The sequence below is a fragment of the Alligator sinensis genome, unplaced genomic scaffold, assembly GCF_000455745.1.
Source record: "Alligator sinensis unplaced genomic scaffold, ASM45574v1 scaffold397_1, whole genome shotgun sequence".
NCBI classification, from domain to species: Eukaryota; Metazoa; Chordata; order Crocodylia; family Alligatoridae; genus Alligator; species Alligator sinensis.
In genome coordinates, this window is record NW_005842610.1 from 766668 (window position 1) to 778838 (window position 12171).

Here is a 12171-nt window from a genome sequence, read left to right on the forward strand (position 1 = left end):
CCTGCTACGAACCCGTGCTGGTTTCCCCTCAGCATAATTTTTCCTGCCGGGCTCTCGCAAATGTGAGCCTTGATAATTTTTTCAAAGACTTTGCCAAGGATGGAGGTGAGACTGACTGGCCTATAGTTGTCTGGGTCCTCCTTCCTCTCCTTCTTGAAAATGAGGACCACATTGGCCCTTTTCCAGTCCTCCGGGACCTGGCCCGTGTGCCACGAGTGTTCAAATATTCCCGCCAGTGGCTGTGCAATGACATCAGCCAATGCCTTCAGTACCCTCGGATGGAGCTCATCCGGGCCTGCTGACTTAAACACATCCAGTTCCTCCAAGTGTCTCTGCACCATCTCAGGGTCTACACTTGGTAGTCTGGCGCCCTGCTGCTGCATCTCTACAATCCCAGTGAGAGCCTTGTCTTGCCCCTTGCTTAGGAAAACTGAGGCAAAGAACTCATTGAGGAGTTCAGCCTTGTCCCCCCTGTCTATCACCAGTTGCTTATGCCCATTTAGTAGCGGTTCTATTCCACCCTGGGCCTTCCTTTTACTCCCTATATATCTAGAAAAACCCCAATAAATTAGTTTTTATTGTTTTATTGATTATTGTTTTACTGGGACTAGACCTGAATATTGTCTGTCGTAATAATCTCCCTGTAATCTCCTTATTCTATAGATATCTTGCAACTGAAAGGAATGTTTTTATTTACACTATTTTATTAGTCAATGTTATATTCTTGTTATGAAAAAACAAAGTTTTACCAAACTTACACATATATTGTGTGTTAGTGCATGTGGGTAAGTTCAGTAACATTTTGCTGCTTACACACACACCTGTAAGCCTGTCTCTATGTGTGAAATAATTTATTTTCCCCTCCATAAAAACAAAATACTTAATTCTTAATTTCACAGAGCACTTAAAATTGCTGAAATTCAGAACCTGCAAACTGAAGCACATACACAATTAATGTTTTGGAACTACCTCATCAGATCCAAAGAGATCAGTCACATACATAAAACTGAAAGAGCCTTGTGTCTGAAGGGTTGGGCCTAAAAGACAATAGTATAGGGCTTGTTAAATCTTACATTATCCATGCAAGTATTAACCTAATGAGCTAGATTAATTGGTACCTTGCACTCTATTAGCAGTGACAGCTAAAGAGTTTATGAACCAAGTAGACTAGTGTGATTCAAGCTCTTTAAACCAGCAAAAGGTATATTTATGAACCATTAAACATAAGCAGTTAATGACAGACAAAGGTAAACAACCTTACCCCAAACAGGGAGCACCAAGCAAGGGAATACTAAATCAGTCTGAGCTTTTGTACATACTGTGTAGTGAGCAGTGAGCCTCAGGCTTTCTGTCCCCACATGATGAAGTACTATGGGGCTTGATGTGTGAACAGGAATAGATACAGGCAACCATTTTATTGCCCTACAACCCCTCATCCCCGCAAGTAGAACCCTTTCAAGATAAAATTAGTAAAGATTCTAACAAACGTCTATAACAGACTTAATAGAAGTTCCAACAAATTCACCATGGCACCTCAGTTCAGTGCTGCATATCTGAATGTAGAGGGTTGGTGTATTTATTTATATACTGGAAGCGTGATGCGCTGGTGTCTCTCTTGGGTTGCCTCTATCTTTCAAAGAGTCATACCTGTCCTTGACAATCCCAGCTGCACTGTATTTTCTTTTCAAATGGGATTTGTTCCTTAGGGTTTGAAGTTAAGTGCCTACCAAAGCACAATTCCTTGCTGAACCTTTTTTAGCTGTACATAAGTTCAGTTTGTACAACAATCTATGTTAATCATAATATTAATACTGAATACTTATATCAAACATAAGATAACAATTGGGTGTCATATTACTTTGAGAATCCTGATACCAACTGGAAACCACCCCAGTAGTGAGTCCCACAAATACATATTAGAATTTTTCTGTAACTCCTGGGTCATATTACATTTCTTGCATTATCACATTGAACAACAAGCTTAACTTCTTTTTTAACCTTCTCTAGTTTTCATAATACTTGATTTAATCCTGAAAGTCCATTAATTTATTCTTGAAATTGTGAGGCCATTCCCAATAGAGCTTGGCTTTAAAGCATGTTAAAAGTCCCATATTTAATGTAACTCCATCCTACTTGATCTGTAGGGCAGAGCTGTACATCCACAGGTGGCAGATAATGGAATGACCTTCAGGGAAGGTTAGCTGTGAAATGAGCAGTGGTAATTCTGATGAATAAGCAGTAGTGAACCAAGCAGTAACAGCACCCCAGGATGTGATGAGGACAGCAGATGGCAAGGCTTTCCCTTCTGAAAGTGCTGTGACATGGCAAGTAGAGGTCACCACTATACTAAGCTTGCCCAGCCCTCAGCCAAAGGTCTACAAGTCCTCAATGGCAGAGCAGGCAGAAAAAGATGCTAGCATTTCATCAGCTGCAAAGGTGGATGAAAGCTGCAGTGGAACGAGATCCCCAGTTGTCTTTGTCTCTTTGCCATTGAATCAGGGTCTCACTTTTGCTAGAGCCATGTGGAAGCTGATGTGCAGTAGCTTCTCCATGATAAAAGAAGTCACGCACAGAAATCTGCCATGAAAACGGCTTTTCTAGCATATTCCTCAAACCCTTTGGTGACCAGCTAATGGTGATGGGAGCAGAATTGTCAGATCTGGAAGCTCCTAACCATGAACTGGCATGAAGGCATCAGTTAAAAGAAGGTCATCTAGCCCTTGGACAAGACAGGAGTGTGATTCGGCTAGTCTAACTGTGACTGAAAAGTCCTCTTTAGAATCCACTTTGCTAACCTCACATGAGGAGGGGGCTAGAAAAGGTGCCCTAAGCATAGCCTGTCTAATACAGTATTCTGTATTTCTTCCTGACTGTATAACCACATCCAGTGGGATCATCTTTACTGCAGTTGAAAATACCAATAAAGACAGACACACCATCATTTTCAGAACATGAAACATCGAGACCCTCGTGGATAACACTAATAGTGAACAGCCAGAGCACTGCACTGCAATCGTGGCCCAAGAATTTGGGTGACAAAACATCAGTGCAGCTACACCGAGTGAGACCAAGAGAGTTGGATAGGGGCAGCTCAAAGAACATGGAGGCAGCTATACCTTCTTCTGGAAGGGTAAACAGGAAGGGGAACACTGGTAAAGAGTTGGTTTTGTCATTAAGAATGAATTCATAAATCAACTCAATGAGTCCCCTATAAGAATTAATGAGCACCTCAGGACTTTTTGTCTTAAACTGGCAGGCAGCCAAAATGCCAACATCATCAGCATGTATGCTCCAACTCTTGATACTGTCAATGAAACCAAGGAGGAATTCTATGCCAACATTTACCACGTCCTTTCTGACATTCTGGATGGAGACAGATGTATTCTTCCAAGTGATTTCAGTACCAGAGTTGGAAGGGACTCTAACCTCTGGAACAGAACCATTGACAAAAAAAAGAAGTAGGAAAGGTCAACTCCAATGGAAACCTGTTCTTGACCTAATGCATTGAACATGCACTCACCATCATCAACATCCTGTTCTGCCAGAAAAACAGGCACAAGACATCACGGCAATACCTACAATCTAGGCATTGGCACCTGATGGACCATGTCATCGCCTATGCCCGAGATCGCAAACACCAAGCTTATAAGACAAATTGGCCAGTATCTTTCTTTTTCCATCTACCATAACCTTCAGAGGCTAGTCTCTTTGAAAGAGTGATGAGCTAGGAGAGTGGCTAAGTCAGAAACAGGTGAGGTAATTGAGAAGAACACCATTTGGCTTATATGTCCCTTATTCACCAAATATTTTTGTACTGGAGTTTTAAAACATCAGCTATTAACTTGAACTGACAGTTTGATCTTCATAAACATGTTGTCCCCCTCTTTTTCACTGAAATTTTCCTGGAAATGCAGAAACCTGTGCCATTACCTGTTTCTATAATGCTTACTCACCTAGGCTAGGTACAGACATTAAAAAAGCACAAGGCAGAATCAATCTAAATTATGTGGTCTTCTGCAAGTGGTGTAGTTTAGATCAGTAGCAATCAGAACACACATTCACCCTCGGGGCCTGGGATGGGGGTGGTCACAAATCTTAAACTGAGTTCTGCCATTTTTAAACCAGCCTACCTGTGCTGAATTTCTGTTCTGTTATGGGTATAGATCAGTTTCCAATCGCTTATTCCAGTAAAAGTGTAGTATCTGTACCTGATTCTATAGGTTGTAATTTTATTTTCATTAAACCAGTTAACATTACAATAAATATTAACCTCTAAGGCAGGTATACCATAATACGTAGCATCTCACCAGACTGAGGCAAGTCTTACAAAAAGGAGCTGAGTTGGCATTAGAAGGACTAGGCCTAGTATAGGCTCTTTGGCAACTAATCACACTGGGTGCCTGTACACAAATGTGGAGGCTGCTCTGATGAATTACAGCATGTGGGAGCAGACTCAACCAATCTAGTCTGCTGGAGTGTGGTAATTACTGCACTCCAGCAGCCTCCCACATGTCATGTATCAGTGTCCCCGCACTTCAAAATGGCATCAAGAGTGCTTGAACTCAAGCTTATTAAATGAGCTTGAGTTCAAGTGCCCCTGCCACCATTTTGAAGAGCAAGGACACTGATACATGAGACACTGAAGCGCTTTAATTAGAGCAGATCTTGGAGCTGCTCTAATTAAAGCGCTGCCCCTCCACCCCTGGAGCATGTGTAAAAGTGCCCACACCCAGTATTAATAATGATTGTTTCTGTTGGTGTAATTAGTTGGCAAAGAGCCCATATTCAAACTGTCCACCAAGGAATAAAAGATAAACCCTCCACATATTTCTAATAAAAGAAGAAATATCCTCTTCCATTTGCTCCCTTAGGATGAGTTTGTGATAGTTTTAACTGTGCCCAATGGTACCATTTAAATAGTCCCTTTCTGGGTATAAAAACTAGGTATGTAGTAGGACGTATCTTTTGGGGACTTTTCCATTTGGATGTGAACATGTGTTCTTCGCTGACAATGAATCATTACTTGCTTCCTCACCTGTAATTTAAATTTATGGTTTTCTGGAAATCATTTTTATATTAATTTTTGAGTGAGTCTTAGCTACTGAGAAGCTAGTTTGTATACTTCTGTAAGGTATTAAGTTAATCATTTCAAAATCAATCATGTACAGTATTGTGTCATTCTTCAGATAAATGAGCAAGCCAAGATTTAGATAATTGTATTATTTTCCTACCTGTCATTCGAATGGCAAAAGCCGGTTGATGAGCTACCTCCTGTTCTTAAAGCCAAAAAACCCTAACAGCAGCCTTTCCTGACTCTTTAACCATTTTAGCTAAATTTTTTTTAACTGTAAAATTAATTCTTTCCACCAATCCACAGCACTAGGAGCTGTACTAGATGTGCAACTTTGGGGCATTCTCATACATTTGGCATAGTTATTTTATTCCTGACCCAACAGAATGTGGACCATTGTTAGGTAGTGTTAAAATGATGTTATAGATGTGATTCTCCAGGAAATATGCAAGAGGCAAGGATGTTTGTGAGTGATATTTTAATGGACCAACTAAAGTTGACATACATTTGGACAAAGTTCTGGGTACCACAGCTTACCTAAGTGCATCCCAACCATGCAGTTGGTCCAATAAAAAGATATCACTCACAAACATTCTGACTATTATTAGGGGAACTCTGCCCTGCCCCTGGAGCAACATTAACATCTCGAAGGATGGCAGCTTTATAGAATCATAGAAAATTAGGGTTGAGAGGGACCTCAGGAGGTTATCTAGTCCAACCCCCTGCTCAAAGCAAGACCATGACCAATTAGATCATCCCAGCCTGTCTAGCCAGGTCTTAAAAACCTGAAAGCATGGAGAGTCTACAACCTCTCTGGGTAACCTGTTCCAGTGTTTTATCACCCTCCTAGTGAGAAAATTCTTCCTAATATCTAAACTAAACTTCCCTTGCTGCAACTTGAGACCATTGCTCCTTATTCTGTCGTCTGTCACCACTAAGAACAGCCATCCTCTTTCAAACCACACTTCAGGTAGTTGAAGGGCTGCTTTAAATCCCCTTTCAGTCTTTTCTTCTCCAAACTATTTAAGCCCAGTTCATTCAGCTTCTTCTCATATGTGCCCCAGCCCCCTTACCATTTTCATTGCCCTCTTCTGGACTCTCTCCAATTTGTTCACATCCTTCCTGTACTGAGGGCCCAAAACTGAACACATTACTCCAGATGTAGATTCACCAGTGCTGAATAGAGGGAAATAATCACTTCCCTTGACTTGATGGCACCACTCCTCCCAATGCAGTCCAGTATGCCGTTAGCCTTCTTGGCAACAAGAGCACGCTGCTGGCTCATATTCAGCTTATTGCCCACTGTAACCCCTAAGTCCTTTTCACTGAGCTGCAGCCCAGCCAGTCAGTCCCATCCTAAGTGCAGGACTTGGCACTTGTCCTTGCTGAACCTCATGGGATTCCTTTTGGCCCAATCCTCCAATTTGCTTAGGTCACTCTGAATCCTAGTCCTACCCTCCAGTGTATCTACTGCTCCCTACAGCTTGGTATCATTTGTAAACTTGTTAAGGGTGTACTCTAGGCCATCTTCTAGGTCACTGATGAAGACACTGAACAAAACCGGCACCAGGACCATCTGCTGGGGCATTCCATTTGATACCGGCTGCCAACTAGACATTTAGCCATTGATTACTACCCTCTCAGCCTGATGCTCCAGCCAGTTTTCTACCCACCTTACAGTCCATTCATTCAGCCTCAGCTTGCCTGCGAGACTGTTGTGGGAGACTGTAACAAAAGTCTTGCTAAAATCAAGGTACACCACATCTACTGGTCTCCACACATCTACATCCAGTCATCTCATCAAAGAAGGCAATCAGGTTGGTCAGGTATGTCTTGCCCTTGGTGAATTCAGGTTGACTGTTCCTAATCACCTTCTTTTCCTTCAAGGGCTTAGAAATGGATTCTTTGAGGATCTGCTCCATGATTTTTCCAGGAACTGATGGGAGGCTGATTAGTCTGTTGTTCCCTGGATCCTCCTTTTTCCCTTTCTTAAATATGGGTTTTGCCCTTCTCCAATCATTCACGACTTCTCCTGATTAACATGCGTTTCAAAGATGATGGCCAGCAACTTTGCAATCACATCAGCCACCCTTCTCAGCACCCTCAGGTGTATCCCATCTAGGCCCATGGACTTGTATATGTCCAGATTTTCTAAATGGTCCCTAACCTGTTCTTTTGCCACTGGTGGCTGCTCACCTCCTACCCAAACTATTAGCCAGATGCAGTAGTCTGGGAGCTGACCTTGCCTGTGAAGAATAAGGTGAAAAAGGCATTGAGTACTTTAGCTTTTCTGCATCCTCTGTCACTAGGTTGCTTCCCCCAGTCAGTGAGGGATCCACACTTTCCCTAATCTTCCTCTTGTTACTGACATACTTGTAGAAACCCTTTTTGTTCTTCTTCCCATCCCTTGCTAGGTACAACTCCAATTGTGCTTTGGCCTTCCTAACTTCATCCCTGCATGCCCAAACAATGCTCGTATACTCCTCCCTAGTAATCTGTCCAAGTTTCCACTTCTTATAAGTTTCCTTTTTGTGATTTAGTTTACTGAGAGTTCCCTGCTAAGCCAAGCTGGTTTTCAGCCATATTTGCTAGTCTTCCTGTGCATAGGGATGGTTTGTTCATGCATGCTCAGTAAGGCTTCTTTAAAGTAGAGCCAGTTCTTCTGGACTCCTCTCCCCCTCAGACTGGCTTCTCAGGGGATCCTACCCAAGGGTTCCCTGAGTGAGTTGAAGTCTGCTTTTATGAAATCCAGGGTCCTTACTCTGGTGCTCTCCATTCTTCCTTTCCTCAGGATCCTGAACTCAATCATCTCGTGGTTGCTGCTGCCCACATTGCTACCTACGAATACATTCTCCACCAATTTTTTCCCTGTTTGTGAGCAGCAGGTCAAGAAAAGCACAGCCCCTAGTTGGCCGCTCCAGCACTTGCACCAGGAAGTTGTCCCTAACACACTCCAAAAACTTACTGGATTGCCTACTTAATGCTGTATTGCCCTCCCAGCAGATGTCAGGGCGATTGGAGTCCCCCATGAGAAGCAGGGCCTATGATCAGGAAACTTCCACTAGCTGTTTGAACAAAGCCTCATCCACCACTTCCTCCTGCGTCGGTGGTCTATAGTAGACCTCCACCATGACATCACCCTTGCTGCTCTCCCTTAGCACTCTAATCCAGAGACTTTCAACAGGTCTATCTTCAGTTTTGACAGGTCTATCTTCCTTTCCCCAGCCTGATCGTAGCACTGGGGATGGGAACTCAGCCCAGCTGAGCTGACTTCCCATCCCCAGCCCCATCTAGTGCTTGGGGAGGGGAACTGAGCAATTGGGCTCAGTTCCCTTCCCCAGCTCCCCGGTCCCAGGTGGCAGCACCCAGCTTCCCTGCCTCATCTGGCAGGTCTCCTGGGGCTGCGGGTCCCCATCTGCCTGCCAGATGAGAGAGGCTGTTTCGAGCGTCCCCATTATAGTGAATGGGTGAAACGTCCAAACAGCGTTGAAACAGCTTCACTGTTTCAACAAAGCGAAATGGAACAGCTGTTTCAAATCTAAATGAAATTCAAAACAAAATGCTGTTCCATTGAAGCCTCGAAACACAAATTGAAACGGAACAGTGCCATTTCGCACAGCCCTACTAAAAAGTTTCTGAGCCAGGGAGACCAGTCACCTAAGCTCCTTAAACAAGCAAAAGATATATTTATCAAATTGTTAAACACAAGCAGTCAATGACAGCCAAAGGTCAAACTTACCTTCATCTGGGAGGAGCAGGGAAAGCAACTGAGTCTGAGCCTGCTGTGTGTGATGCATGGTGAGCATTCCTCAAGGTGTCTCTGGTTTTATACCCCTACACAATCACATGCTAAATGTTTTTTGCATGTGCATAGGAACAGATACAGACATCCATTACACTTTTTCTCTTCCCATGCCCCCCAGTAGGACCTTTTCAGAACAAAGCCAGTAAAAATCCTAAAAAACATTTACAAACATGTCAGTAGAGGTTCCAAAAATGTCAGCAGAGCATCAGAAGAGACCTTTTACTTCTATCTGCTTTACACTACTTTGGAAACACAAAACAGCTGTGAACATGGTGTAACAGGTCTGTCAGAATAATAAAGGTTGTGCTTGAGCAACGCATCATACTCAGAACTCACCAATCTCATTCAACATGATCAAATACAAAAAGCATACTTTTCAACAGCCCTAATTCTGATCCATAGTAAGTATGGTTTTTCACTAATAATTTCTAAATATACTGTACAAAATGCCTCGGGAAGACTAAAACCAAAACATGTATGTGTTAGTGACAGGCATTGAACAGCTCCAAAATGCAAGAACATGTTCATCCACAGTTTTATGTTAAATTGACAGTTCAGCACTTTTCTTATGAATTAATTTCTATAGCATTACTGTCAACAGAAGCAAGCCTAAGTACTTTACCAGACCTTTTATTTAACACTTGAGAAATATATTAAAGGGATATAAAGGGAAATATATTAAAGAAATCCAAATGTATTGCGTTATGGAGAATTCCTGTCATTTGTGCTGGCTATTTATGTTTCTAATTTCTTTAGCTTTTCTAAAAAATGTGGTATTCTGGCAGCTAAACCTTTGCTTGCATTCTAAGGTCTTTGGAAGCATAGCAGAGTGAAACCAACAGGAAGAAAAGCTCTTAGAGCAGTGGTTCTCAAACTATGGGACATGACCCCAAATGGGGTCACCACATCAGCAGTTGGAGTCATGATAAATAAAATAACATTATGCTTTCTGACTTCAAATTATGGTTATGCAAGGCAAGGACAAGACATGACAAGGCATGCACAGGCAAATCATGTTTACAGTTGGAAGTGAGCCCAACAGATCTCCACCAATTGCATTGTTGTGTGATCTCTGTTACCAATATGACCCACCCACATGTTCTGAGCATTGCCTTCTGGGGACTGCAGTTTTGTTCCAGTTATGTCTGCCTTCAAGTGAGAAGCATCTTTTAATAGAACCCTACTCCTACACAACTTGTGAAAGTGAGAGTCAGAGTGATAACGGTGAATTGTTACTGATAACACCATGGACAAATTTTTATGCAGAGCATCCTCCTCCAGCAGTGAGCCTACTGAGTCAGTTGTGAAAGAGAAACAAGAAAGTAATCAACGTGTTTGCAAATACGACAAGGCTTTCCTTGAGTATGACTGCACAAGTGTTTTTGACAAGACCAAAGAAAAGCCTTCTATATCTCAACATGCTGTCTAGAGTAAGCATGAAGCCAAATAAGCTTAAACAACACTTGGAAACTGTTTACAAAGAATAAGTTGGGAAACCACGGTCATTTTTTCAGCACCAAAAAGAGGAGCTTTCATGGCAACAAGTGCAGTTGAAGAGGGCCTTGACCATCTCTGAACAGCACAAGGAATATTCAGTGTGTTGCATGGCTACACGGATGACAAAAACATTCCGTGGGATCACATGGTTGTTTTTTGTACAGATGGTGCTCCATCTATGGCAGGCCGCAAAGCAGGCCTGCAAGCCTTGATGAAGAGAGTTGCTCCATCTGCTGTTTGCACTCACTGCATGATTCATAGGGAGTGCAGAGCTAGGTGAAGTACTGCAGTAGGTCACATCCATTGTAAACTACATTAAGCCTCACCCACTTTGCATGCATCTGTTTGCAAAACTGTGTGAAGACATGGGGTCTGATCATGAGGTACTGTTGTTTCACACCAAGGTTTGCTGGCTGTTGAGAGAGAGGGTGCTACAAAGATTTTTGAACTGAGGGATCAGCTGCTCACATTTGCAATGGACTGCAAAAAAAAAAAAAAAAAGGAATTTGTTGATTTTCTCTGTGATCAAAAGAAGGTGTGTCTCCTTGCTTATATCACACACGTATTTGGGAAACTCAACTTACTGAATGCTAGTATGCAACAAAAGAACACTAACGTTATTCAACTGAGTGATCAAATCATAGTATTCTTGAATAAAATTACTTTCTGGAAGAATAATATGTTGAAGCTGAACTATGACTCCTTCCTGCAACTTTCCAAATTTCTGTCTGACAATGAGATTGAACAGTGTCCCACTCGGGTGATGATGGACTATCTCAGCTTCTTGGAGGCGCACTTTGCATCCTTTTTCCCCAATTTAGATGGGACTAAGTTTGATTAGGTTCAAAACCCCTTTCTATGCTAGCCTGACACCACGGATCTGCCAGCATCTGAAAGTAAACAACTCATTGAAATTTCATGTGACTGACTTTTGGAAGTAACACACTCTTGAGCGTCTCTTTCAGAATTCTGGTTCAGTGTCAAGAATGAATATCCTGAAATCTCAATTCGCGAATTGAAAGTGATAGTTCCCTTTGCAGGCATATATTTGTGTGAAGCTGGATTTAGCGCATTTGTCTGCATCGAGTCTCAGTGTCAATCAACCCTGGATGTGCAATATCAACCACAATGCCAGATTTTGAGAAGCTGTGTCACAACATGCAAACCCATGTATCTCATTGGTGAATACATAAAATAATATTTTTACAAAACAATTTAAAAACACAAATTTACATATTTATATCCTGTTCTATATATTGTTTTACACTACTCAAACTTTAATATAATTATTGTTAGTTATTATGTTGCTCGATTGCTGTTTTGTTTTGGTTGGCTTCTGGGGTCGTGTAAAATTTTGAGTGTTAAAATGGGGTCGTACTGGGAAATAGTTTGGGTATGTCTATACTGCTTCCCAACACTTAAGAAGTGCTTAAGAACCCCTCAAAATGTGTGCTGTGCCTCCTACCCCCATTCCCATCCTACATATGCCAAACCTGGAAATGAGGCAGTAAAGGTGCCTTAAAGGTGCCACCCTGAGCTTCTGCTCTAATATCACTCTCAAGATCTCTCTCCCTTAGGTATGAGAATGATGCAGGGGGAACCCATATTGGTCCTAGGCTTGGAGTGCAAGCAAGTGGTCCAATGTTCTGTGCTGCATAGTGGATCTGTTTCCGCATGAAGAAGTAGTATATGAAAAAGTAAGTTGTTGCCTGTGAATGTTTATGCCTCTGAACCAGTAAGGCTCTAAGATGCCATTCTGCTCTATAATCTGCATGACTTCCGGCCAACACAGCTAACA